Source organism: Melanotaenia boesemani, chromosome 1 (genome assembly GCF_017639745.1).
Source record: "Melanotaenia boesemani isolate fMelBoe1 chromosome 1, fMelBoe1.pri, whole genome shotgun sequence".
NCBI classification, from domain to species: Eukaryota; Metazoa; Chordata; class Actinopteri; order Atheriniformes; family Melanotaeniidae; genus Melanotaenia; species Melanotaenia boesemani.
In genome coordinates this window covers 39,272,156-39,298,131 of record NC_055682.1, presented here as the reverse complement: position 1 = coordinate 39,298,131, position 25,976 = coordinate 39,272,156, and the positions used below count along the sequence as shown (strand labels likewise).

Below are 25,976 nucleotides of genomic sequence, written 5' to 3'. Positions count from 1 at the left end.
CGCTCGGACGGTTGTACCACCTGACATTTTGGGGGTTTGAGATGTCAAAACACATAAAATTATACATTTTTGGAATATGCTGAAAACATATTCAAACAAAGTAGGTTTTATAAAATAAAATTATTCATGTAATGGATTGATCAGATTATTTTACACGGGAATAACAAACACGGACACAAACACTGGCCATTATCATTCTTCCAAGCTGAGGTGACGGTTTCGTTTTGCCTCCACTGCACGTAGCAACGTAGGCTCAGAATGGATCTGTAATTGACATTTTTCTGGGCCAATCAGAATCTCAGCCCTAGCTTCAGAATCTTAACACACTCCGCCAAGCTGAGCTTGTCTTTAGCGCCTTTAATAAGACTCCTGACCTGACCGTCTGGAAACTGATAGGAATTGAATTTGAGGTCAGTCAGTCTTTTTGGAGAAAAACAACAACACATTCTAGCCATCTGACGTTAGCTAGTTGTAATGTTAATTCCAGCATTGTCTGATTGTCTCGCTAAATAAAGTTAACCATTTAGCATGCTAGTATTTCAGCTAGCCCGCTGGTAACCTTACAGTAGGCTTATCATTAGCCCCTAACTTTAGCCTGGTTGCTTTGCCCTGAGTTCTGGCTAATAGGAATTCTGAGCTACCCCAAATATTCATTATGGAGGTTGTCGTGTGCGGTCGCTAGGGTTGCCACCTGTCTCGTATTAGCTGATACATCCCATATTTTTGTCTAAATGGGATTGTCCTGTACAGGACGTCTCTTGTTCCTTATTCTGAATGCTGCTTGTTGTCTTTGCCAGTGTGTTGCTTTCATGGTTGCCTAGAGACAGACGCCACATACCGGCGCTGCTCACAACACCTGCGCCTTTTTAAAACGCCCTCAGAAGCGAAAACGCTTTCATCCTTAGCTGGACAGCGTCGGAGATGTTTATAAGACGCTTTGTAAAATGTATCGACGCGTGTTTTCAGTGGCGCGCGGTGGGCTGTCTGAGTCACACATCCTGCTTCAGGAGAGCAACACTAATCATATGTTAAATAGGGATGCATGTTATTACAGCTTTATGGAGCTTATTTAACAGCACTTTATATACAATAATGTTGCACAATAATCAATGTGTTAATTGATAATAAAGCATTTTAAGCATTAAGTATAACTAATTGCTTTTTTAATCACCCCTTTACTAAAAACACTAGCACAAAATGAAACACACCACTGCTGTGGGTTCCCCACCCCACGGGAGTCGGGCCATGGTGGTCATGGCCCTCAGGAGCTGTGGTTGGCGTCCCTTATTTTCACTTCTGAAAGTTGGCACCCCTAGTGGTCGTGCATTAGGCAGTCATTCATGGCAAGTAAACCGATGGATGCTGATATGAATATTTAGGGTTGTTGTTTATTTTTTAACCCTATATTTTTCCTCTTTGGAGGTTAAATGTCCCTGGTGGGATAATTAAATGGCTCTTATCTTAGATTCTCCAGCGCGGTGTAGACCAGAGCCTGCCAGAGTTCACAGCTGGAGGTGATGCTGTCAGCTGGTGGGCAGAGGTCTTTCAAATGGGAAGGTACACAGCGCTCACCACAACAGTACAGGCAGCATTGTCAGTGTTACATGGCCACAGGTAGAGTCATCTTTTAGTTTTATGTCGGAAATCATCGACTCAAAAGTGGTTGCATGAGCAACAACACTCTTAGCACCATCCAAACTGTCAAACACCCCGAAAGAAGATGGCAATAGATATGTGTAACAGAGTGGACATAAAGTATGGGCCAGTAGAGCAAAAGATTTGTGCCAAAACATCCTGTCGGCTGGAGGCAAGGACAAAGCCTTAAGAAAGCAGGAAACCTTGATGGAGATGGAAAGACAGAGAGTGTTTGACTGCCAGCCACCCACAAGCGCTGCCACAGTCAGAAAAGCCAAGGTAGAAGAGGAGGTTCTGGCCAGAAGGAGGCATGCGGTCAACAACAGAAGTGAGTTTGTGAAACCCTTGTCCAGGCTGAGAAAAATAAATAAATAAATGTTTTTTGGTATAATGTCATGTCTGTCTGTGGTTCTTTTGTTAAAAGCGTTGCCCAGTGAGTCGCCCCCAGCCACCCGTTCACCACCGCGGGACACTGTCACCTTTTTTTCTCTGAGTAGTTTGCAGGTCTGGTGTGGTCACATTTGTAGGACCACACTTATCTTTACATACTCTTCATTCAGCATGTTCCACATGCTCACACAGTCACTGTGTTGTCCTGTGAGTTTATATACTAAGAGCTCCTTTTGTTTTTTTCCTTGTTTTTTATGTGTGTGTGTGTGTGTGTGTGTTTCTGGTACTTTGGCTTTTGTAGTGATATTTTTTTTATCTCTTATAGGTGCTCCTGATGATTGACAGCTTTGTTTTCCTGCAAAGCCTGTAGGACATTTTCTGTTGTGTTTCTGTACAGGTGTAGCAGTTGGTTATCTGGTGTTTGGAACCACTGCTTGTCTGGAGTATCTTTATCCCCTCTTTCTTTTCTTCACTTTCCTTTTCACTTCTTTTCCCTCTTTATCCTTTTCTTTTATCCTCTCTGGTCATCTCCAGCAATATTATGTAAATTCAGTAATAAACCCTTATTCAAAAGTAAATAAATAAGAATAAAAGAAAAATCAGATCATCAAGAGAAGTCTTACACTTAAAGCTCCACTTGGCAAGTAAATCTGTTTAACAGAAACCAACAGCCATCATTCTGGTAAGAACAAGGTTCATGTACATGTTAGACTGCACTGTTGTTTCTATCGTGTCTTTTAGGTGTAGTGAATCCCAACCTCTTGTAAGTTGAAAGGACCTGCCTGCTGGCCCTACTTTGCATTGGTAAACGGCCAAAAAATGCCCATAAAAGGTCAAGATTTACCGGCTGTGTGCAAACAGACACAGAAAAGGTGATACAGACAAGGAAAAATAATAAACAGAATACCAAAATAATGAATAAAAACAAAAAAAAGATCATAAAAATGTGCGCTGAAACCTGATTTTTTTAAAAATCCCTTTAAAAGTGATAACTTGGTTATAAATATTCACACAGATTCTAATCATATAAGGCTGTTTAATGAACAAATGGGTCATTAATTATGCCTGAACGTGGGCAGCAGTTTGCACTCTAGTCTCATGAATACACCAGAATGAACATCCTCGTCATGTTGCGGCTAAAGGGACGAAAATGTACACCTGAGGATATATTTTCATTACATAGCCTGCTGTACCGTCTACAGTTTGTAAAGCAAATTACCTCCAGCTGTGGCATCATTGATGGCATGGCATCAAAGATGTGGTTCACCTGTGGAGCGAGTGACATGCATCTGATGACATGAAACCCCCAGGTGAGTCGGTCAGGTGTGTCATCAACCAGGTGACCAGGGCACAACCTTCATTTAAAATAACGATAAAGACACTGTTGTAGTAAGTTTTAATTATTAAAGACCACAATCAGCAAGAGGATCTGTGCGTCACAGGTGACTTGGGCAGGCACCATCCGTTGATGGAGAGGATCTGGCGAATGTGCTTTGATGTCCACGTTTGCAGTTTATTACACAAATGATGTTAGGAAGATCAGCAATAGTACCCCATTTTGACAGCTACGTGTTCTTTGAATGACTTAAAAATACTTAATTTTTCCCCTAAAGAATAATTTTAATGTTGGGACATGACCTGCGGTTTTCCCCTCTTTATTTAAAAAAACAAAATTCTCTCTATATTCCCCAAGTTATTTTAAAAATCTGACCAAATCATTACTGTAATTTTATTCTTCTATTTTAATGAACTGAACAGCAGAAAACAAAGCAAAAGCTGACTTTGTTCAAACATCTCAGCACTCAAATGTTGGTAAGAGTACTGCTGAGGGTTCGTAGAGCCACAGACCATCTTAAATGAGCTTTGGTCCAGAGAAGACGGCAGTGTTTCTGAATCCAGTTCACATACAGCTTCTTCTTTGCATGACAGAACTTTAACCTGCATTTGTGGATTTCTGGGTGAACTGTGTTCACAGACAGTGATTTCTGGAAGTCTTCCTGATCCAATGCAGTGGTTTCCAGTAGAGAATCATATCTGGTTTTAATGCAGTGCTGCCTGAGGAAGATCACCAGCATCCAGTCTGACTTTCAGCCTTGTTGCATCCACAGAGATGCCTCCTGAGTTTCTAAATCTTTTAATGATATTATACACTGTCTTCACAATTTTATGTTGAGGAGCATTTTTCTTAAACTGTTCCATGATTTTAGACCCAGGTTGTCTCAGATTGGTGAAACTCAGTCCATCTTTCCATCTGAGAGAAACGTTTCTTTTATACCCAGTCATGGTATAAACCTGTTGGCAGTTATTCAGTTAGTTGTCAATTGCTCCTCCAGTTTTTTTTAATTTGTGCCAATTACTTTTCCAGCCTTTTGTTTTATGCCTGTTCCAACTTTCAGAGATTTGTTGCTGCCGTCAGATTCAAATGAGATCATATGTTCCACGAAATGGTAAAATGTAAAAAGTGAGTTATAAGATTTTCCAATCACTGCTGTTATTTACATTTTACACAGCATTTCCAATCATTTTAAAATTGGTATTGTAATTTCCAACTTATACATGTGTGTGTGTGTGTTTTCTGATGTGCTTCAGTATTTACATGCTGTACATACTGGTGAATTCATCCTATAGAAAATTACAGCTACACACGTCTAGCTGACCTCTTCTGCTCTGTTTAAAAAAAATGCTATTTTCAGTCCTCTTTACTAACTTCGTGCAGTTGCTTTATTTTGTTTTTTAAAGACACGTAAACTCAACCCAGTACTTGCATCATATACTACATTATTGCTTAAAGGGAGCAGGTTCAAAGAGATGGCGTGATTGTTGTTTTCTGTGTTGCAAACAGAGCTTTTCTCCAATGTCTGACAGTCATCTATGACTGCTTTTTAAAACACCTTTAAATGAGAAGTTGTCCACTAACTATCCAACTCGTGTTAGAGATTGCATCACTGGAAGAATTGGATTGACAAGGAATTTCTTGCAAATGAAGCCCAAGGAAGCTCAAAGCTTTCCACATATATGTGCACACACAATGTTGTACAGTCAGCTACCTGAAAAATTAGAAGTGTTTTCAGGTAGCAGTTTGACTGTCTCTTTATCACACACGTCTACTCTACTCTTTTGTACAAGCAGCAGTAATTTCTCTCTGTCTGCTCTCATTGCTTCCTCTCACATCACGTTACTTTGCTGGCTTTCCTCCCTCTCCTCCTGTCGCCTCCCCTCTGAGCCCGAGCCTATCACCTTCTTCTCTGTGTGAATGAGGGAAGAAGCAGCGGCGCTTATCTAAAACACAATTAAAAGTGTTAATCTTTTTTTTTTCAGCTGATGTGCTCACATGACATTACAACATATATTAAAAATCTTGTGTATGTATGCGTTTGCATTAAGGGGAGTTATATACAGTTATAAAAGATTCTATTTAGGAGGAAAGATTTGGGCCCTCTGGCATTAATCCTTTGGAGCTGCACACTGTACATTAGTCCTAATTCTCTGTGCTCTCTGCTGCGTACTAAATATTTTGAAAAATGTAAAATTTTCTCGCTCCTGATTAGTTCCCTTTTATCTTTCACAAACTCAACATTATTTCAACAATTATCTCTTTATTTCATTTAAAATTTTTTCAGAGATCACAATGATTTGTTGGCTTGTTAATACAACAGATAACATTTATTTGATGGGGAAACCTTATTTATTTAAAGAAATAGACCTGAGACAAAGCTGGCCTCTCACTATTTAGCATTTGTGAAATGAGTTCTCAGGACACCAGGATTCACCATATTAATGTGATGAGTTTTGCTTAGTTTCTGTCTACCTTTATAAAGTTGACTCAAGCCCTTCACTCTTTAATCCACATTTTCATACAAACATCTTTCCAAAAAATTTCAAAATTATTGATTTAAACAACAACAAGCCAAAGTATTTTACTTTTTATCTTTTCATTTTGGTATTTCTATATTTCAGGTTCACAACAGTTTCTAATAGTTGGAAGACCAAAGTTTTAACCCTTTTAAATGCTGCTTTTCTTTCTCACAACTCTTTCTTAACATTAGGTGATGAAGTATTTCAGATGGTGTTTTGTCCCATTTTTCCAGGAAATACTTGGAGTTGTGCAGCAGTGTGGGGTTGCTGTTGTTCTGTCTAACCGGCCGTGTCTTTGTAATGTGTGCAGAATGTGGTTTTGGATTCTATTGATAACGCACTGATATCCCTTGTAAAGGCAGAATATGCGTCACATTTATGCTGTCATCATAAAAATATGAATTAATTTTGTGAAGGGAACTGACTGCACCACACCATCACAGCCTTTGGACTTATTGTTATTGTCTGGACAGTTTGCTTGTGGTACGGACTGCAGTCTTGATCTGACATACAGTATTATTTTGCTTGACCACAAAACAAGTTTTCTCTATGTGATGGTTCATCTGGGATACCTCTGAGCCTTGAGAAGCTGACTTAAAATAGTTTCAAGTGACATTTCTGAGTTATCAAAAGCATTTCACACTTCGATCCTTTATCGATCCACTCTTTTTAACTTTCCACAGTAGTTGTTTGCCTGTATTTCTTAAATTTTCACATTGCATGTTGGGAACAAGAACTCTTCTCAAACTTAAACATACCTGGAATCCTGTGTTCTGAAGTCTTCTGAGATTTTTTTCAACTCTAAAAGTTTGACGTCGCTTTAATATCCTAATGACACACTTTTCTCCAGATTCACAGTAGCAAGTGTGCAGAGACTCATGGGAAATGCATATTCCTCAGACATTTAACCTTTTATGATTGTTATTCTCTAAATTTGCGTGATATGCTTTACGACCTGTGATATGTTTACATTCAGGAAATGTTGAGCTCTGTTGGAGCATAAGTTAGGGGACAGTACAGAGAGAGACACACACCACCACCACTGTCTAATGAATGTGTTTCATGAGGGGTAGACATGGTGCTGGATGAGAACTTAACTGATCTTGGATAAACATAATCACTTGTTACCAATTCAAGCAAATATTTTAAATATTCTCTCTTTTGTTCAGTGTGGTATTATTCCATGAATGCAACATGACATATACTGTAGAAATACAGAATTTTCTGTTTTCGGATTAAAAGAAGTGTCGGTACACTTCTGTACACACATCCGATAAAATGGCCTGGTAATTCTCTGCCAGGACATTATCTGTTTTATTATGGGGAATTTTCTTAGAGTGTGCAGTTATATCATCTATTGATAAATTATGGTTCTAAATGCAGCTCTTCCTCTTATGGATTGCCATCTGTCCAGGGTGTAATATGCTTCTGGCGTAGTAGAGGCTAGAAAACACCCCACGACCCTGCATATAAGCAGGTACAGAGGGTGGATGGATGGATGGATGGATGGATGGATGGATGGGTGGGTGGGTGGGTGGATGGATGGATGGGTGAGTGGATGGGTGGGTGAGTGGATGGATGGATCGACGGGTGGGTGGATGGATGGATGGATGGATGTGTGGGTGGGTGGGTGGATGGATGAGTGGGTGGATGGATGGATGGATGGATGGATGGATGGATGGATGGACGGGTGGATGGGTGGGTGGGTGGGTGAGTGGATGGATGGATCGACGGGTGGGTGGATGGATGGATGGATGGATGGATGGATGGATGGATGGATGGATGGATGGGTGGGTGGGTGGGTGGATGGATGGATGGATGGATGGATGATGGCTGGATTGGTGGGTGTGTGGGTGGGTGGATGAGTGGGTGGGTGGGTGGATGGATGGATGGATGGATGAGTGGGTGGGTGGATGGATGGATAGATGGGTGGCTGGGTGGGTGATGGGTGGGTGGATGGATGGATGGATGGATGGATGGATGGATGGGTGGGTGGGTGGGTGGATGGATGGATGGATCGACGGGTGGGTGGGTGGATGGATGGATGAGTGGGTGGGTGGATGGATGGATGGATGGATGGATGGATGAGTGGGTGGTTGGATGGATGGATGGATGGATGGATGGGTGGGTGGCTGGATGGGTGGATGGGTGGATGGATGGATGGATGGATCGACGGGTGATTGGGTGGATGGATGGATGGATCGACGGGTGGTTGGGTGGATGGATGGATGAGTGGGTGGGTGGATGGATGGATGGATGGATGGATGGATGAGTGGGTGGGTGGATGGATGGATGGATGGATGGATGGGTGGGTGGGTGGATGGATGGATGGGTGGGTGGGTGGATGGATGGATGGGTGGGTGGCTGGATGGGTGGATGGGTGGATGGGTGGATGGATCGACGGGTGGGTGGGTGGATGAATGGATGGATGGATGGATGGTTGGGTGGATGGATGGATGGGTGGATCGACGGATGGATCGACGGGTGGGTGGGTGGATGGATGGATGGATGGATAGGTGGGTGGATGGGTGGGTGGATGGATGGATGGATGGATGGATGGATGGATGGATGGATGGATGGATGGATGGATTGATAGCTAGATGGATGGATGGATGGATGGGTGGGTGGGTGGATGGATGGACGGGTGGGTGGGTGGATGGATGGACGAGTGGGTGGGTGGATGGATGGATGGTTGGGTGGATGGATGGATGGATGGATGGATGGATGGATGGATGTATGGATGGACGGATTGATAGATAGATGGATGGATGGATGGATGGATGGATGGATGGATGGATGGATAGCTAGATGGATGGATGGATGGATGGATGGATGGATGGAGCTATGTCTCAAGGATCAAAAATCACTGGTATGCCCTCATACTTAAGACACTGAAATTCTTCCCAGTTTTCAGTTTCTTTTGTCAGACTGAGGTTTACCATTAAAACATGTCAGGTATGTGGGACGGATCACGCATATGTCCTGCATACCTAACATGTTTTGACGGTAATTTTAAAATGAATCTGTCATCCATTTCTCTGATTAAGTACTAAAAAGGTTTTATAAAACCTTGTTAACAAAGTTCAGACAGCTGCTGTTCTGTCCTTTCTTGTCCACATGTCTGTCTGCACCTTCCTCTCTCAATTAATGTATCTTCCCTCTCTACTTTTCTCTCTGTGCCCCATCAATCCCGTTTGCTTTTTTTTTTTCATTGCCCTCGCTCCCAATATCCTACCACACTATCCCCCTCCTTTTGTATTTATTGCTGTATTTATTTCTGCTGAAAAGCCAGTCTAGTTCATTTGCTAGTCGGCTGGGCAGAGCAGGGCTCCTATTCTTAGGCTTTTATTAACATTATGGACTGCACAACAACAGCTACAGAATCTATTATTCATTAAGTGTAACCAATATAAAATTTAAAACAGTCTGGGCTTTTTTTGTGGAATTATGTAAGGTCAGCATAATTTTCTGCCTATTACTAATATCTATATCATCTTTTCCTTACTCAGCTCTATTTAAATATGCAATCATTTACAGCTTTTGACTATGTGTGTGCACACCCAATTTCCAATATTCTTCTAGTAGACTTTTTATGCTGACATCAATGGCAAGCTATTAAAGACAGTATTTCATTATTGGTTCCTCTTCCCCAGTGGTTATTTACAATCCCATATATACTAAGCACTGATATTAAAGGAGACCATTTTAATGAGGTGCTATCTGCCATGGCAATATGTCTTTCTCCGAATGAGATTGTGTTTAAAGATTTTATCAAGAAATGGCTGTTCGGCAGGGTTATGTTTTGTCCATGAAATATGCATTTCATATCTCTTTCATTTCATTAACATAATTTAATTTGTGCTTTGCATTCTGTGCATAATACATATTTGATTTACAAAACAAATATTTCCATTAGAAAATGAATTTCATGTGCGGAAAAGGCAGAACTGAAAGATGTATTGTAAGGAAATAAGAAAAAATGAATTGTATTATCTTTGACTGAAAAAATACTTGGCACAGAGAAATACACTCAATAGATTTCTTATATACGAGTGTGCATGTCCATGCAAGAGAGAGAGCCTTTGTGTGCACTGCACACATGTGTGTGTGCTGCATGTTTGTGTATGTAAATATGCATTACAGAAGCAATGAAAGCTGAGGGTATATTGCACAAAGTTTAGTGCAATATAACTCAGATTGATTTACATGGCTTGCATAAGGTTTCTCCCTGATGTTAAGTGCACCGTTGCACTTAACATCAGAAGAAGCACACAGATCCATTTCGGGTCTTGATTTTGTGTCACTTCTTTAAAGAGTGACCCCAACCATATGAGAGCATTCTGTATGGAGAATATATTGGGTCCTATGTGCAGCCATGCATCAAAAGGCTTTCATAGTTGTCTCTAAGGTGAGTGCTCTAAGCATGGGATGCTGCACATCTCTTTAAAGGGGCCATCTTTTATGCCTGTACTTAAGAGATGGATAGCTCTTTTTCGTTTTCCTTTAGCCACAAGTGGGTAGCCCTTTGGTGTGATAAATTATGAAGTCATCCCCCTTCTCATCTCCCTTTCCTTTTCCCATGGAATGCTGCAAGCTTTAATTAAAGCACTTCACCTTGCTTGTTTAAAGGCTATCACAGGCCCCATGATAACTTTGAGAGCGAGTGGAAGATAGAGCACAAGGCTTTGGATAACACAAAGCATTTAAAACCAGCCCTAGTGAGTTCTTATTAATTTGGCTTATCTCTAAGAGTAAAAAAAAAAAAAAAAAAAAAATCCAGGTAGTGAGACAGATCCTGGGATTTAATGGGCTCAAAATGTAGAAGCAATGTCAAAACACTTTTTCCTCTCAACTTTTTCCTCTTGAAAGTGTGTGTGTGTTGAGAGGATATGGGGGGTGACTCGTCAAACGAAAGCAGAGATCAGTGTTTCAGGGGTAACTAGTATTAGCAGGGATTTCAGGCTTGTTTGACACGGCATGTTAAAGGAATGGCTTAAAATAGACGGCGGTATGTGGTAGGAGAGTTACGCACCAGGAGAATGAGAGTGCATGAGATAGGGAGACAGAAGACTAATACCTGGGCTTCACTCTGCTTTGTCGCCCTACTGATAGAAAAGTGCTTGGAGGATATTACCGCTTTTCAACCCAATCGCGTTTTTCTATCCCCCATCTCTCTCTTTATCGTTGACTTACTGTCTTTCTGTGCCTTTGAGCTGCTTGCTTTGTCTTCTCGTCTATTTCTTTCTAACTCTTCTACGACACACTACACGTATGCCCACCCACAGTCTTTCCTCTGAGGCGTTTGCCTGCCCGGTTAGCTCTAGATAAGTATTTGTGTAAGTCTTTGACAGGTGTGTTCAAGTTGATGGCAAGTGGAAATGGAATGCGGGGAAGTGGGAAGGGGGTTGTACAGGAGTTAAGGGATATGATAGCATCACAGTACTCGTCCTCACTCGTTTTTAAGGCAGGTGAGTGTCTTAGGATGACTCTTTTAACATAAGCCTCTTCTGAACTGTGGTTTTACTACTTAAAACCCCACTCTTCAAACAAAATCCCACAAGAGACACTTGAGAATGGAGTTAAAAGGAAAAAAAAAATCAAGGTTCTTGATATCATGTAACTTTTCATGCTGTATCTCCAGCCTAACGGTGCAGCAGAGTGGTACTTATTAAGCATGCACGCAGGGTGAGTAGCGCACACAGCCTGTTATTGTATTGATTTTCCTGATATGGAGTGAAACCTCATTTGTTTCAGTGCACAGTGCAAATATGTTTTATTCTTTTTCTCTTTCATATAAATCATGCAACATGCATTTTCCCTATTGTTCTGTATTCTTCACAATGTACTGTTTGTCTGGACTATACGAGATCTGTACTCTGTGATATTTATATATGTATATAAGCACAAAAAAGATTTGATCACTTGATAACAGCTTTGCAGAGGGACCTACATACTAAAATATCCACAGATCAATGTAATAAGATGTAATCATGTGAAAAAGAAAGTAGATGCTCTTCCAGTAAAATACAACCCCAGTTTCCCAGTTTAACATCATATGACATATTATACCATGACATAGTTTCATTTAACAGAATCAAGGCCCAAGTGAAGAGGGAGTATGTGAAAAATAATAGCTTGTATAACCACCTTTATCAGCATATACTTGATTTAATTGTTTTCTGTATAATAGTATCAGTCTCACATCATGGTGGAGGAAGTTTGGTTCACTCTGCTTGACAGCGCTGCTTCAGTGTATTGAGATTTGTGGGCTGTTGAGGTATAATATGTCTTTGTAATTACTTAACTAGAGTTGTATTTACCTTTTTTTCTAAGTGATTCCATATTTACCTAATACAAAAGGTTGATTTCTACTTCATCCTGAAACACAGACTCCTAGAGTTAAAAGAGAGCATTAGTGTACATGTTGTCTAATTAAAAGTTTTTCCTATACTTTTCAATGGACTGGGTCACTCGTAATATAGGTCCAACTGGGGACCTGATTTAGTAAAACCTGCTGATGGGATCCAGTTAGTCATTGACAGGTGTTCTCAGTGCACATTCACACCAGGATAGTCTGGGGGGACTCAGCTAGGTGGGGAATTATAAAAAAAAATGCACCTTTGTTTGGTTTGGTTTGATTACATACTTTACTCAAGCGGACCAAATCGTCTGGACAACACCACACAGTTAGAACAAACACTGGCTAGGAGGGCGGTATTGTGTACAGTGATTTTGTTGTAGGGGGACTGTAGTTCAGGAGGAAGAGCAGTTATCTTCCAACCGGAAGGTAGGTGGATCGATTCCAGGCTTCCACTGACTACATGCCGACGTGTCCTTGGACAAAACACTTAACCCTGCGCTGCCTCCCGATGTGCCTATCGGGGCATGAGTGTGTGTGTTGGTGGGTGAGTGTGATATGTAGTGTTAGGCGCTTTGAGGGGTCAAACTGACTGGAAAAGCGCTACATAAGTACAAGTCCATTTACCATTTTTACCATTTAACATGATGCATTAACACCCAAGTGGTTAGAGAGGATCCAGGTTCAAGTCCTGGACTGGCACCAAAGGGCACTGTGGGCCCCTAAGCAATGCCTTTAACCCCTAACTGCTCCCCGGACGCTGGAATATGGCAGCACACTGCTCATAGTTAAATGTAATGTGTGATGGGTGAAATGCAGAGGACAAATTTCAGTACGTGTGATATGTACTAACAAATAAAGATTCCTCTCTTTCTCTTAATTAAAACAACGTGATAAGACAGAACCTAGGGGAAACCTTGAGAAAAAAACCACCTCAGCTCCTGACTGAAGAAACCCCCAAAGCTTCCAGCGAGGACTCACCCCCTTCATCTCATTATAATCCATCTAGGCCACCCTCCATCTCCTCATCCTCCTCAAGGAGCTGGTCACTATTGCGACCAAACTGAACCCATGACCCAGTCCCATCTTTTCACCCCGAAACATCCCACCCCTCCCTCCACGATGGAACCAATCTCATCATCTGTCTCCACAGTCTGGTAACAGCACAGCATCTGATTGATATGTGCTGGGTCCAGGCTGCAGTTTTGTGGGTACTCATGGCTCTCTCCAGGATAAGTATTTTTCTTTACCCCTGTTTTAATAGGTAACAAAAAAGACTGATAAATGTTCAGAAAAGCAAGATTCACTCAATACATTCTATAAATTTATTTATTAGCTTCAGCCTGCCCATAACAAAACTGGACAGATAAAGTTTTTAGCACATTGAAGCTGGCTTTAATAAATGTCAGATCTTTGGTTGGAAAAACATTTTTAATCAATGATTTTATTATTAAGCACAAACCTAATTTCTTGTTTTTAACAGAAACCTAGTTAGACAGAGAAAATGATTGAGTTGTTCTTATAGAAGTGACCCCTCCAAACTTCAGCCTTGTTAGTGAAGCTGGATCACGTAAGAAAGATGGAGGAGTGGCTGTTTTGTTTATTGACTCCCTCCAATGCTGCAGATATCTTATAAAAACTTTGCCTCATTTGAATATGTGGCTCTCCAGATGAATGCCCCCTCTCGTGTGTTCTTTAACATTTACAGGCCACCTAAATACTGTGCAATGATTTTTGATGACTGTGCTGAACTGCTGTCAATAATTGTGCTGACTTTGACTGTTTAGTTCTTGTTGGTGATTTCAGCATTCATGCTGATAACCTGGAGAACAGAGAGACCAAAGAAATGTGTGTTCTTGATAACTTTGGTCTAACTCAGCATGTGGAACTGAGGACGCTGTCTGGATGTAGTCATCTCTAAAGGTCTGAATATTTCCAAGGTTGTGGTGATGGACGTTGCTCTGTCATTCATTCCTGTGTTTGCTTTGAGATGCTGTAATTGTCAACAAAAAAGCCCAAACAGAGGTTATCAAGAGATAGTACATTGGCGAAATACTACTAAAATATTTATACAAGCTCCATCACCCAACCTCCCGTGGCCTTCAGCTGATGAGCTTGTGGGTCATTTCAGTCTTAAAATTACAAGCATTGTTGATGTCATGGTGAAAGTGATTGCTGCCAAAAAGAGAGCTCCATGGAAAAATGCCAAACTGGTAGGAGCTGAAAAACAAGAATGTCAAAAAGCAGAACACAGGTGGCAGAAAACAAAGTTGCAGGTTCACTATGAGATCTACTGTATAAAAAAAGATTAAGGATTTATAATATGGAGCTGAAAAAAGCAAGACAATCTTTCTTTTCTGACATCATTGCTAAGAACAGCAATAATAGCAGCCTTGTTCGTTACTGTTGACAGGCTAACTAATCCTCCAGGGTCAGTAACCCCAGAACTTCTGTCCAACCGGGCCTGGAATGAGTTTGCTTCTTTCTTTACTGACAAAATTCAGAAAACCAGGCAGTCAGTCAGTGCTTCCATGCCAGAAGCAGGACATATGTCCATGTGTCCATTCAGAGACATAAACCCCATGACACACTTTTCGCCAGTCAGTCCTAAAAACCTGAACGAGATCATTGGCCATCTGAAAACCATCACTTGCTGTCTTGATGCCCTGCCAACTGGGTTTATTAAGAATGTATCAGGATGTCTTCCCTCAGACCCTAAAAACAGCCGTCATCAAGCCACTACTGAAAAAGAAAAACCTAGACTCGTCACTCATGAGCAGCTACAGGCCGATATCAAACCTCCCCTTTCTTAGTAAGATTATAGAAAAAGATCTCTTTCTACAGCTACGCATCTTCCTGACACTAAATAACTGTTCAGATGTCTACCAGTCAGGTTTTTGGCCACACCACAGCACTAAGATGCTCTAGTTAAGATCTTTAATGACATCCGCCTGAGCACAGATAGCGGAAACATTTCAGTGCTGGTACTGCTAGCTCTCCATGCTGCATTCTTACTAGATCGGCTGAAAACCTGGGTAGGGCTTTTTGGTAGTACAACTAATTGGTTTGGGTCCTATTTAAAAGACAGTGACTACTTTGTGTCTGTAAGCAACTATAAAACCAAGTGAACCAAAATAATCTGTGGAGTTCTCCAAGGCTCCATCCTGGTGCCACTTCTGTTCAACATCTACATGCTGCTACTCGCTCAAATGATGAAAAACAACAAAATATATTACCACAGTTATGCCTATGCACACAAACCTACATAATCATCTCACCAGGAGACTACAGTCCAGGTGCAAACTCTGATCAACTGCATTGATCAAATTAAAGATTGGATGTGCCAGAACTTCCTTCATTTTAATGAAGATAAAACTGAAATAACAGTTTTTGGAGCCAAGAAAGAAAGATTAGAAGTCAGTTCTCGGCTTCAAACAGTTAAGTTCAAAACTAACAACCAAGCCAGAAATCTGGGAGTAGTCCTGGACTCAGACCTGAATTTTAGCAGTTATATTAAGACAGTTGTGAAGTAAGCCTGTTATCACTTAAATAACATATCAAGGATTTAAGGACTGATGACTCAGCAGGATTTAGAAAAACTGGTCCATGCATTTATCTTTAGTAGACTGGACTACTGTAATGCTGTCCTAACAGGTCTCCCTAAAAAGTTCATCAGACAGCTGCAGTTAGTCCAGAATGCTGCTGCTCGAGTCCTCACTATGACCAGTAGAGTGACTTCAGAGTAACTTCTAATTTGATGTAATTTTCCAAAAAAGATTGTGATTTGAGATAGAGAGATAGAGTTCTGGTCAATGACAACATTTATCATCCGTGCTGAATGTGGTCTTTTCGCCAAACCAAAATAAATGTGATTCTTGATTCTGCACTGTCTGAAGTCTCTTATTTCTACAAAACATTTAAAACCAAAGAGCTTTGCAGGATTGAAATACAACATTCAAGGTAAAGGTTCTGTTGGGTTCTGTCATCCTCCAGCTGCAGATATGTCTTTTCTATTAGCTGCGACATTCTTTTTTTTTTTTTTTTTAGGTGGATATAAAACAATTAAACAATCTCTTTAAAAAATTCTGATGGACATCTTTTCTTGATCTCAAATAATTCATAATGCTCCATTCTCTCTGTGGTTTTATTTTTTTTTTCCATTTTATTGTCATTTTATTAAATGCACTATATAACTTTCAAACCTTAAATTTTTACATTTTTAACTTATTTCAGACACAATGAAATTTCTGTCATTGCCCAAGGCTGAGAAACGGCACTATACAACTTTTGTTTCTAGGACGCCACATGACATGGCTGAGTTTTCCAATATATAAGCATATAATCATGATATAAGCACATCGGCGGTTTTCACCTACACAGTAAGAAATTATCAGAAGAGAAGAAAAGAGACAGAGCAAGAAGCAAGAGGAGTCAACATCAAACTGAATTTTATTATTGGGAGAGATCTCAGAGAAGAGACAGGATGCAAGATGGATGCTGAATTAGCCGTCGTTAGGGGGCGCATCACTAAGAAAATCTGCAAAAGTTCTGCTGCCCTAACAGATGCTGCAAATCACTGAACTCTCCTCCACAGACTGAGAGAAGGCAAGAAACATCTTGGTGCAGAATTTAAAGGAACTCAGCTTCCTCCAGCAGCTGGAAGAATCTGCTCTGTCCCTTCTTTTAGATCTTCTTTTTGCCTCTGTGTTGCATTTCCAGCCCAGTGTATTGTCCAGCAGAACTTCAAGGTACTTTATTCCTACACCTGCACCACCTCTTCTCACAGGATGTAAACAGTCCCTTTTTTGGTCCTGTTTCTCTTAAAATCCACAATCATCTCTTTTGTTTTGTTTCTGTTGAGATGAGGTGACTGTTACTGCACCATCTCACAAACCGACAGTTCTCTGTACTCGGCTTCTTGTCTGTCACTGATACTCCTCACAACTGCAGAGTAATCAGAGTATTTCAGCAGATGACAGGACTCAGAGTTGCATTGGAATTCAGAGGTGTACAGTATGAAGAGAAATGGTGAGAGTAAGGTCCCTTATGGTGCTCCTGTGTTCCTCACCACCATCTTAGACACAGAACATGTTAGTCTCCCAAAACTTTGGTGTATTTGTTAGGTCGTCATGATAAATGACCATCTCCCAATTATTAACAATGAATTATGACTCAAAAACACTGTGCACATTTGGATGAGCATATTTATTTTCTGTTAACTTTTTCTGTTAATCCTGGCTGGTTCTGCTTCTCATCAAGAGTCAGTTACATTTTATATACATTTAATTATCCCCTGCTCCACATGGAACAGATCTCCTTGAAATCTCTAAGAGTATAACTGACAAACACCTGTATTTACATGTAATATGTCTACTGACCTAAAGCTGCAAAGTCAAATTTAAGACATTTAGGGTCTTTTAACATTTAACATTAAATTTAGGGTAATTTAACAACCCCCAGCAGCTAGACGGAATACCACTCTTACATGCAAGAACACATTTACAAATTGTGTTATTCTGGAGGACTTTCTGGTGCAAACTCTGATAGATGAGCAGAGAAATGTTTATGTAAGAGCCTTACTAAAACAGTACTTCTCTCCTTCCCAGTTCAGTGGGTAAATGGCTTATTTTTATCACAGTCAGGTTCTATCTTATCTACTAATCCATCGTAAGGCATGAAGGCTGGTAATAGCTGTATGGGCACTAAGTATATTTGCCCATCTGTATAGAAGCTGTAAATTAAGTCCTCGGTCCAGGATTGTGTGGCTGCTGACATCACTATCATAAAACAACACATAACAAACATATCCCTTTTCTTAAACAAACATTCCTGTCTCCACATTATCATCTTAGCCTGAACAAAATGCCTCTTTTCACTCTCTTCTGGATCCATAAGCGCAGGTACCTCAGCTTGTTTGTTAACACCACCACCAAAAGAGAGGGAGAGGGAAAAAAAATCAATGTAATACTGCAGAACTATCAGATCATATGAAATTATGGATTCTTGGTCTAAGCATTCAGCCCTTGTCTGCCAAGCTGTGCAAATCAATTCAAACAGACACAAAGAGCAAACACACGGCATAACACCACAATAGGAAATTGAAGCGAGCGGAGCCTCCCTTTTTAAAATATGCCGCTACATATTTGTTTTGTAGATTACCATTCTGAAATGAAATTTGAACAGTTACTTAAAATAATATGCAAAATATATTTCCTCCCTCCTCTATTTTTATTATTATTCCTCTCCTCTGTACTCACATTCTCTTGTTTGTTGGGAGACAGAAAAGCGATGGCGGCCACAATGTAAACAGACACACAAAGCTGCCATGATGCTGATTATATTTCCAAAACATATTTTGGGGCTTTATCCCCATAGCAGGGAGTTGATTATTTATCCTCTTTTGTTTCCATATTGTACTGCTGTTTCTACAAGATTTATGACAGTATCTAAAGTGTGGTAAGGGGCTGGGGGTGGATTCAAGCTCTATGAGAAGAAAATGTGTGTCGTGTTAAGTACAGACGTTCATTGACATTGCCTGTTGAAAGGAAACCTCGCTCCCAGGTGGGAATCTGTTGTATAAGTAATTGTATAAGTAAAGCAAATGCTGTGAATCAACAGCTTTATTGTTAAGTCTTCTTCTTGGTGGCCTCATTTATAGTTTTAGTGTTTTCAGGGCTTTTAACCCATTTTCTCTTTACAGGATGTTATAGCAGAGTGATAAGGTCTATTAATTGCATTTCATATTTGGTGACACCTGAGCAGAATATGGATAGAAATGCTGTTAGGAATTAAATGAAAGAAAAGTACCCACTAAATACATTTGCTGAAATTCCTTTTTATGAACCAACAGTATCACCTTGCAAAAGGGCAGAAAATGCCTCTTTAATTGAGCAACCCTCACTCTCTTAGATCATCAACATCTCTCTAGGTATATGTTTCCTCAGTAAAGGAACTGAACATTTCTGCCCCACACTCTTTCTTTCTGTTAGCAGTCCTGTTCATTTTAACAGGACACTGACCTACTTACCTACCTTTCCCATTTCAGTATTGCTTTCTTAAGTCCTGTTTTCCCCAAGGAGCAAATCCATTCTACCTTTAACCCTGCTGTATCACTTGACCACATTTTTCAAAGAAAGTATGTTGCAGAAAAGGAAACGCACTAGATAAAGAATCACTATAGAACTCTTTAGACCTCTATCTTATTGGTTTTTTGTTTTAGGTGTGAATGGACCCTTTTCTTAGAAATCACAAAATTCACCTGATAGGTTTAGCTAGGAAAAGCTTTTTTAACTGAGCTCAGGCTGTTTTGTCTTTGAGCTTCTTGAAATGATAGATTTTTATGTTTAAAAAGTTGATGTCTGTAAGAAACTTTATGCCTTAAATAAGTGTTACACTTTGATTTGAGGCATTCACTCATTATCATTTTGCTATAAATGGGTACAGGAGAGCCAAAGGACATAGAGATAGAGAGGACATATGTTGCAGTTGTTTTAATATACAAAAGTATGACTGATGCCTTAAGCACACCATATTTGTTGAAAACACTGCTCACACTCACGCTGATAGTAAAAGGAGACAGAAACTAAGACACTAAACCTGATGCATAACTGGACTTCTCTTTTCTTACCTTGCTATTAGCTATTTGTTTAATATTTATATATTACTCATAAACAGTTAGGGATGTTCAACTTTTAGGTGAAATTTACAGAAAATGTAAAAAGTTCATCCTACACTGATATTACATTCGTTTTTAAAATAACACAGTATTTTTGAAAAACTGTACTGTGGTTTTAGGACAAACCACAGTAAGAGAACCATTTTATTGATTGTTAATGATCTCAGATGTAACATGGACTTGCAGAAATTCTCAGTCCTGGCTTTACTGGATCTTAGTGCTGTATTTGATATGATCACCATATTTTATTAAACAGACTAAGAAGTCTGGCAGGCATCTCTGTATTGTTCTTAACTGGTTTTTGCTCCCATCACACAGATTGACTGTTTTATACGTATGAATACATGCTTCTCAAGAAGACATGAAATCCAGTGTGGGGTTCCCCAAGAATTTTAATTTTAGGCCCAATCGTTGTTTACATTGTACATATTGCCTCTTGTGTATCACATCAGGAGTCATGGTATTGATTTTCACAGCTATGCTGATGATGCACAGCTTTACATCGCTGTGTCTCCTGATGACCCAGAGCCAGTTCACATCCTTTTAAACTGTATTTTAGATATTAAGTCATGGATGGCTGAGAATTTCCTACAGCATAATCAGGACAAAACTAAAGAGAAGAGAGAGATCATTCTAAAATGGCTCTTCATCCTTACAGAGATAAGTTGAAGTTTGCCAGATTAGTCAACTATTTTGTTAACAGTGAACAGTAATGCCTCTGGAGATGTCTTGTGTTCCTTTGCAAGTAAGGGATAAAACTCTTTGCTATTGGCCATTCTGTCCATGCACAATAAGAGTAGGAGCTTGTTTTTTGAAGCAATTTTGTGCTTAATCTCCACTGGGAGACTCTAGAGACATATCTACGGCAAGGAGGTTTCCAGTTTAGATGGCTCAGGATTGCATTTGCTATTTGAAGATAATGTGGTCCTGTTTGCTTTTTCGAGTTTAAAGCTTCAGGAAGTAGAGGGGCAATTTGTTGCCAAGTAGGAAGTGTGGATCTTTTTAGTTGGTTGTTGCAGTTCTTGCTAGCCATGTTTCTATAGAGCAACAATGTCTGTGCTGTGGGAACAAACATAGTTTGAGCTGAATATTTCGTCTGTAGACTGTAATTGAACAAACATCTGTAAATCCAAAAAACTCAAATACATTTTTGGTGCAACTACAACCTACCTTTAGAAAACAATCAGTACAAACCTGCAGGTGTGATGGGGCCAAAGAGTGTGTGGTTTATTTATTTATTGTATGGTTTGCTTGGATTTTAACTGCATGTCATTTTATATTGCATGTGAAATGTTGGGTTTTATTATGAGTGCTATGGCATGGTTTTATTGACACCTTCTTGAAGCCCAAACAAACCCTAAGTAAATGAGGCCAATTAGAGACAGGTGTGAGCTTTTCTGACAAGATTTAGGTGAAGGCAGACGTTGCTGAGGCTGAAGCATGAAGCATGCCACGGGACCTCGGGAGAGTGAAGGCCAAATCTTGAGTGCAAAGCACAACAGCCAGTAGCTGTAACCCAGGATCCATGGGTTCAGCTACTCAGCCCTGGGTCACTCAATAAGCATGAGTACATTTGCCAGAAAACATCACAGATCCAAAGTAAGATGCTGGCTGCGGGGCCAGAGGGAAGGGGCAGGGAATCCTCCATTGAAGCAATGGACTGCTGCATGTATGCTTATCCCTGCAGGCTGTTGGAGAGCTCGGCACTGTAGGGGAGAATAGGTGAGCAGGCTAAGGAGGAAGTGTGGTGGTTAAAGGACCCGCCCAGACCACCCGCAGTGGACTCATCCAAGGACATTTTAGGAAACATTTAAGGGACTGTTACCAGCAGGTTTTCATATGCTTTTTAAAATAAGTTGTTTTAAAAGCTGACTTTTAGCATGGCTTTGACCCTGCTCACCCTGATTAAAAGAACCTTGGTGGTCGTAGAGACCTGGGGTTCTAAATCCCCAGGTGTCGTTGTCTTTATTCAAACTTTTAACCTTTTTGGCTTGGAAATTTCTTTGGCCACTGCTACACAAGACATTACAATTTAACAGCACATTCTTTCCTGATTTATCTTTTTGTGTCTTTAGTAGAATCACGTTGTATCATCAGTCCATTTTTCTACAACATCTTCCTCTGATTCATCAGTCCTCACCATCAGCTCCTCCAAAGCACCGGGAAAATATAAGAAAAAAAGGGAAATATCTTTTGTTCTTTCTTTCCTATTTTTTTTACACTTCTCCCCTCACACTACCCTCATTGTACCCCTGTAACCCTGTCCTAAGAGCTCTGAAGGGCACCCAGGTGCCCAAGAGGTTGCTGTAATGAGCACTAATGAGCCCATTGACAACCTCAGTGCAGGCTGATTGGTGCTGCAGGCTCTCACCATGTGCTTCACAGAGTACTTCCTGGCACAGGCCAGTAGTTTGCTGGATCTCTGCCCAGTCATGCCCTCCCTTACAGCTAAATGTGAAATATCATAGATAAGACACTGGATTTTAAATCTTTGATAGTTAATCTGTAAGGGCCACACACCTTTAGCTGCAAATGTTTGGTCTTTAAAATGTTTTAGTTACGTGGACAACCCAGGGAAGATTTATTTATTTAAAACATAATAATTTAATAGAATACACAACTATAAATTGTTTTGTCTACTTGTGCTTCAGTGATGTGATAATGATATTGATCGGCTTATCATTTTACCTATTCACATACCTTTTCTGCCTCTCAATAATAAATTATTGTAATTTGTCATTTACTGCAAACTTGACCAATTTTACGTTAATATGCACATATCCAGAGTCAAAAGACAGATTGACTGACTGAGTTGACAGCCAGCATTGTAGTAGAGCTCTAGTTCAGCTAGATCACGACTATCACATAATTGTCTAATCATGAATATTTGATATGACCGAGATTGTTTTTCATTGTTGTCTTTATTCACCTGTACAGAAAGAGTAAGTGAAATGAAACATGAATGTAATATTTACACATTGTTTTCTGGTATGCTTTCAGTGGTGTCATCTCTACACCTGTCTTCTGTAGCACATGAGAGAAGCTTCTGTGCAACCACCAAGCAGCTACATTCTGGTGAGCAACATTATGGACTTAATATCAAAAACCATAGGACTGGTGCAGGAACATGTTGCATTGAAGCTAAATGAGACGAAGGAGCCCATTTACTTGGACAAAATTTATTAGATTGACTTGCAGCAGAATGGTGGTGGTTAGTATCGCTAAACATCCACTACCCCACCCAAATTACCAAACTGGAACAAAAGCTGCAACTACCGGTACATTTTAGCAAATATCTGTGGCCAAAACTTTCAGAGTGATAAAAACATGACAGTATCTATTGTAAGTGGTACGAACCAAGAAATGCAGCTATGTTGAGAAAGACATTGCTGAATCAGGGGGGAAAAATACACTACTGAAAAATTGTAATCATCAAATTGTACAAAAAAAAGAAAAAAAAAAGGGTGACATTTTCAAGGATTGGAAAGAAACTGACTTTTGTTCAGCCTAAAATAAAAACAGCAGTAATTTTATTGATGTTTGGCTTGTTTTCATTAAAGGTATTTTTGTATTCCTAGATCATTGTTAAACTTATTGCTCATTTTTGCTCAGAGTTGAATACGTAAAGATGGAGACTTCTGTCGGCCCCATCTGTTCATTACATTTGTATTTCAGTGCATTTTGCTTGTCGATACGTAGCCAGATGCAGCAAACAGAGCCGTGTTGTGTAGTATAGGTTACATGTGATCAGCGAAAGAAACAAAGATGACGGAGAAGTCACAATGTATTTAAGGGCTACATAGACCACTACTGTCTGCAATGTTGCCTCTTTTCATGTCTCTTTGATAATGTGCATTATCATGATTTTCTCCACCGTTGCATTTGTCTATTGTTTGCTAATGTCTGAAACGGATGTCATAATTCAGGAGTGAACTCTGCACTATCCTCTAGTGGATGTACTGACGAACAACAATCCCAACATAAAGGAAGCGAGAGAATGTGAACAATGATGTCGACAAAGTTAGACACAGATGTACCTATTTACGTTAGTAAAGGTAGCATAACTGAAACCTCGGGCTCCCATAGTTGCATAAAAACAAATATAGACAATTAAGTTATTGTCTAATAATTTTATGACAGCCTTTGTGGGTATATATGGTTTTTGTTTATGCATCTGGCCTCAGGTGGTAAATGGTTTAGTCTCACCTTAATTTGACTTCTGTAAAATGAAATATACAGGCAGAAATGTCATTGTCAAATGAATAATATAGTTTTCGTGTTTCGAGAGAAAATCCATTGTTATGCTTGCTGGAAAGTTATAAACTGTTTAATACAGAAACTGTCAGAATTGTATTTTACTATTATTTTGTCATGTTCTGTTTTTGTTACTTGTGGTTCAGAGATCCTACTGGGCGTGGTGGTGCTAATTGGAGATTCTCCCCACCTGGTGGTAATGGAAGATGCCACTCATCTGCTGCTGTTTGACTTTCCCAGCCTACATAAGAGCCAGTTTGCAGTCCACTTGTTGCCAGATCGTTGCCTTGCCCTAGTGGTACAATACTGGCCATTAAGAATTTCGTTTGAGTTTTTGTGTACAGTCTTAGCGTTACTTTTGTCCTGTCTACCAACCTTTGCAGAAGAGTGCCACCTTCCCAGTCTGAAGATCCCACCACATGCTGTCATTCTGGCCTGCTGCCCTGCCACCACCCCTGCCTCAGTTGCTTCCCAAGGACTCTGGACTCACTTTAAATAAACCTGTTACCGCTTTACAAAATCTGCTGTCTGCTCCTTCCTGGTTCCTGCCTGTCTTCCCGCAAACCTTAACAGAAACAGCAGATGAACATTTGGCTTGAATTGAAAAGATTATAAGCCCTGTGTTGCTTCAGTGAAGATTGACCAACAAGCTACTCTCTCACAAACTTTGTGTATTCCCTAAAGTACCACAAGCATAGAATCCACTTTATTATCGCTTGTCAACATGGCCAATTCTTTGTACTCTGTACATTGCTCATAGATGTTGCAAAGAAGATCTTGTAGATGAGGTGCGTTCCTCTCTCTCCATCCTTTCACTCCTCCTCTCTTTCTGTCCTTCCTGTCATCTTTGTGGCAGCAGGAGACATCTGGACGACTGTCACGGTTGACACGGTTGGTTGACGAGCACTGACAAATCCCCACGGACCACAGAAAACAGGAGAAGAGGGCTCTCATTTGTGATGATAGACCCATTGTCGGTCTGTGTGTGTGTGTGTGTGTGTGTGTGTGTGTGTGTGTGTGTGCTTGCTAGGAGAGCTGTATGTGACTATTGTTTACAAGATGATAGAAAGATTAGTAATCTCGGTTACAGGAATTTTAATTATCCTTTGTGTGAATAATCAAAGATTAGACACATTTAATGTATCTTGTAAAGTTTGAAGTTTTGACCTTTGGAAAAACAGCACTTGTTTTTCTTTTTTTCTGTCTAAGCCCACAATAATTTACACTTTAACAGAGAAGCATTAGAAAAAAATAACTATACACAATATAGGGCAACAAAATCTTTATTACAGTCTCAATTAGTAACGTAACAACCCAGCAGAGTTTAGATCAAATTCTGCCCTTTTTATTACATTGTTTTGTAATTGCAGCACCCAAAAGTAGTGTGTAATGTACTAGAGTTATAGTTTATCTTCAGAATATACAGTGGAAGAACTGACTAAATATGTTTTTCATAAGTCTGAGTGGATTTCTTTCTTCGCCATCATTCAGACTGTCAGACCTGCGCAGCAGACTTTCAGCTGAGGTGAGGGAGCGGCTCTGCCAGCAGTAAAAGAGTTGGAGTGGCTGCTGCTGAGAGCTGGGACTGAGTGAGTGATCCGTTCATGCTGTGAGTCCAGGCGGGCTACGTACTGTAAGCTCCGTAAAGTGTTTTTCATTCCTCCACCGCACATTGCAAGGAGCAAAATAGTGTTTAAAGATGCTTGGATTGAAACAAGGGACATGAGCGGTTGCTTTTCCCACAAATAAAACGATATACAGGTATTTCAATCACTCAATCAAACTTTATTTATATAGCACTTTTCATGC

General features: G+C 40.1%; 1 long non-coding RNA gene across 1 annotated transcript; it reads left to right on the top strand.

Moving 5' to 3' along the window:
- The first annotated feature begins 1,137 nt into the window (after window positions 1-1,137).
- On the top strand, window positions 1,138-23,413 carry LOC121645664. The gene is made up of 4 exons (XR_006011480.1): window positions 1,138-1,318; window positions 19,590-19,594; window positions 21,457-21,462; window positions 23,402-23,413. It is a non-coding gene; the product is annotated as an uncharacterized LOC121645664 (long non-coding RNA).
- Window positions 23,414-25,976: the final 2,563 nt, after the last annotated feature.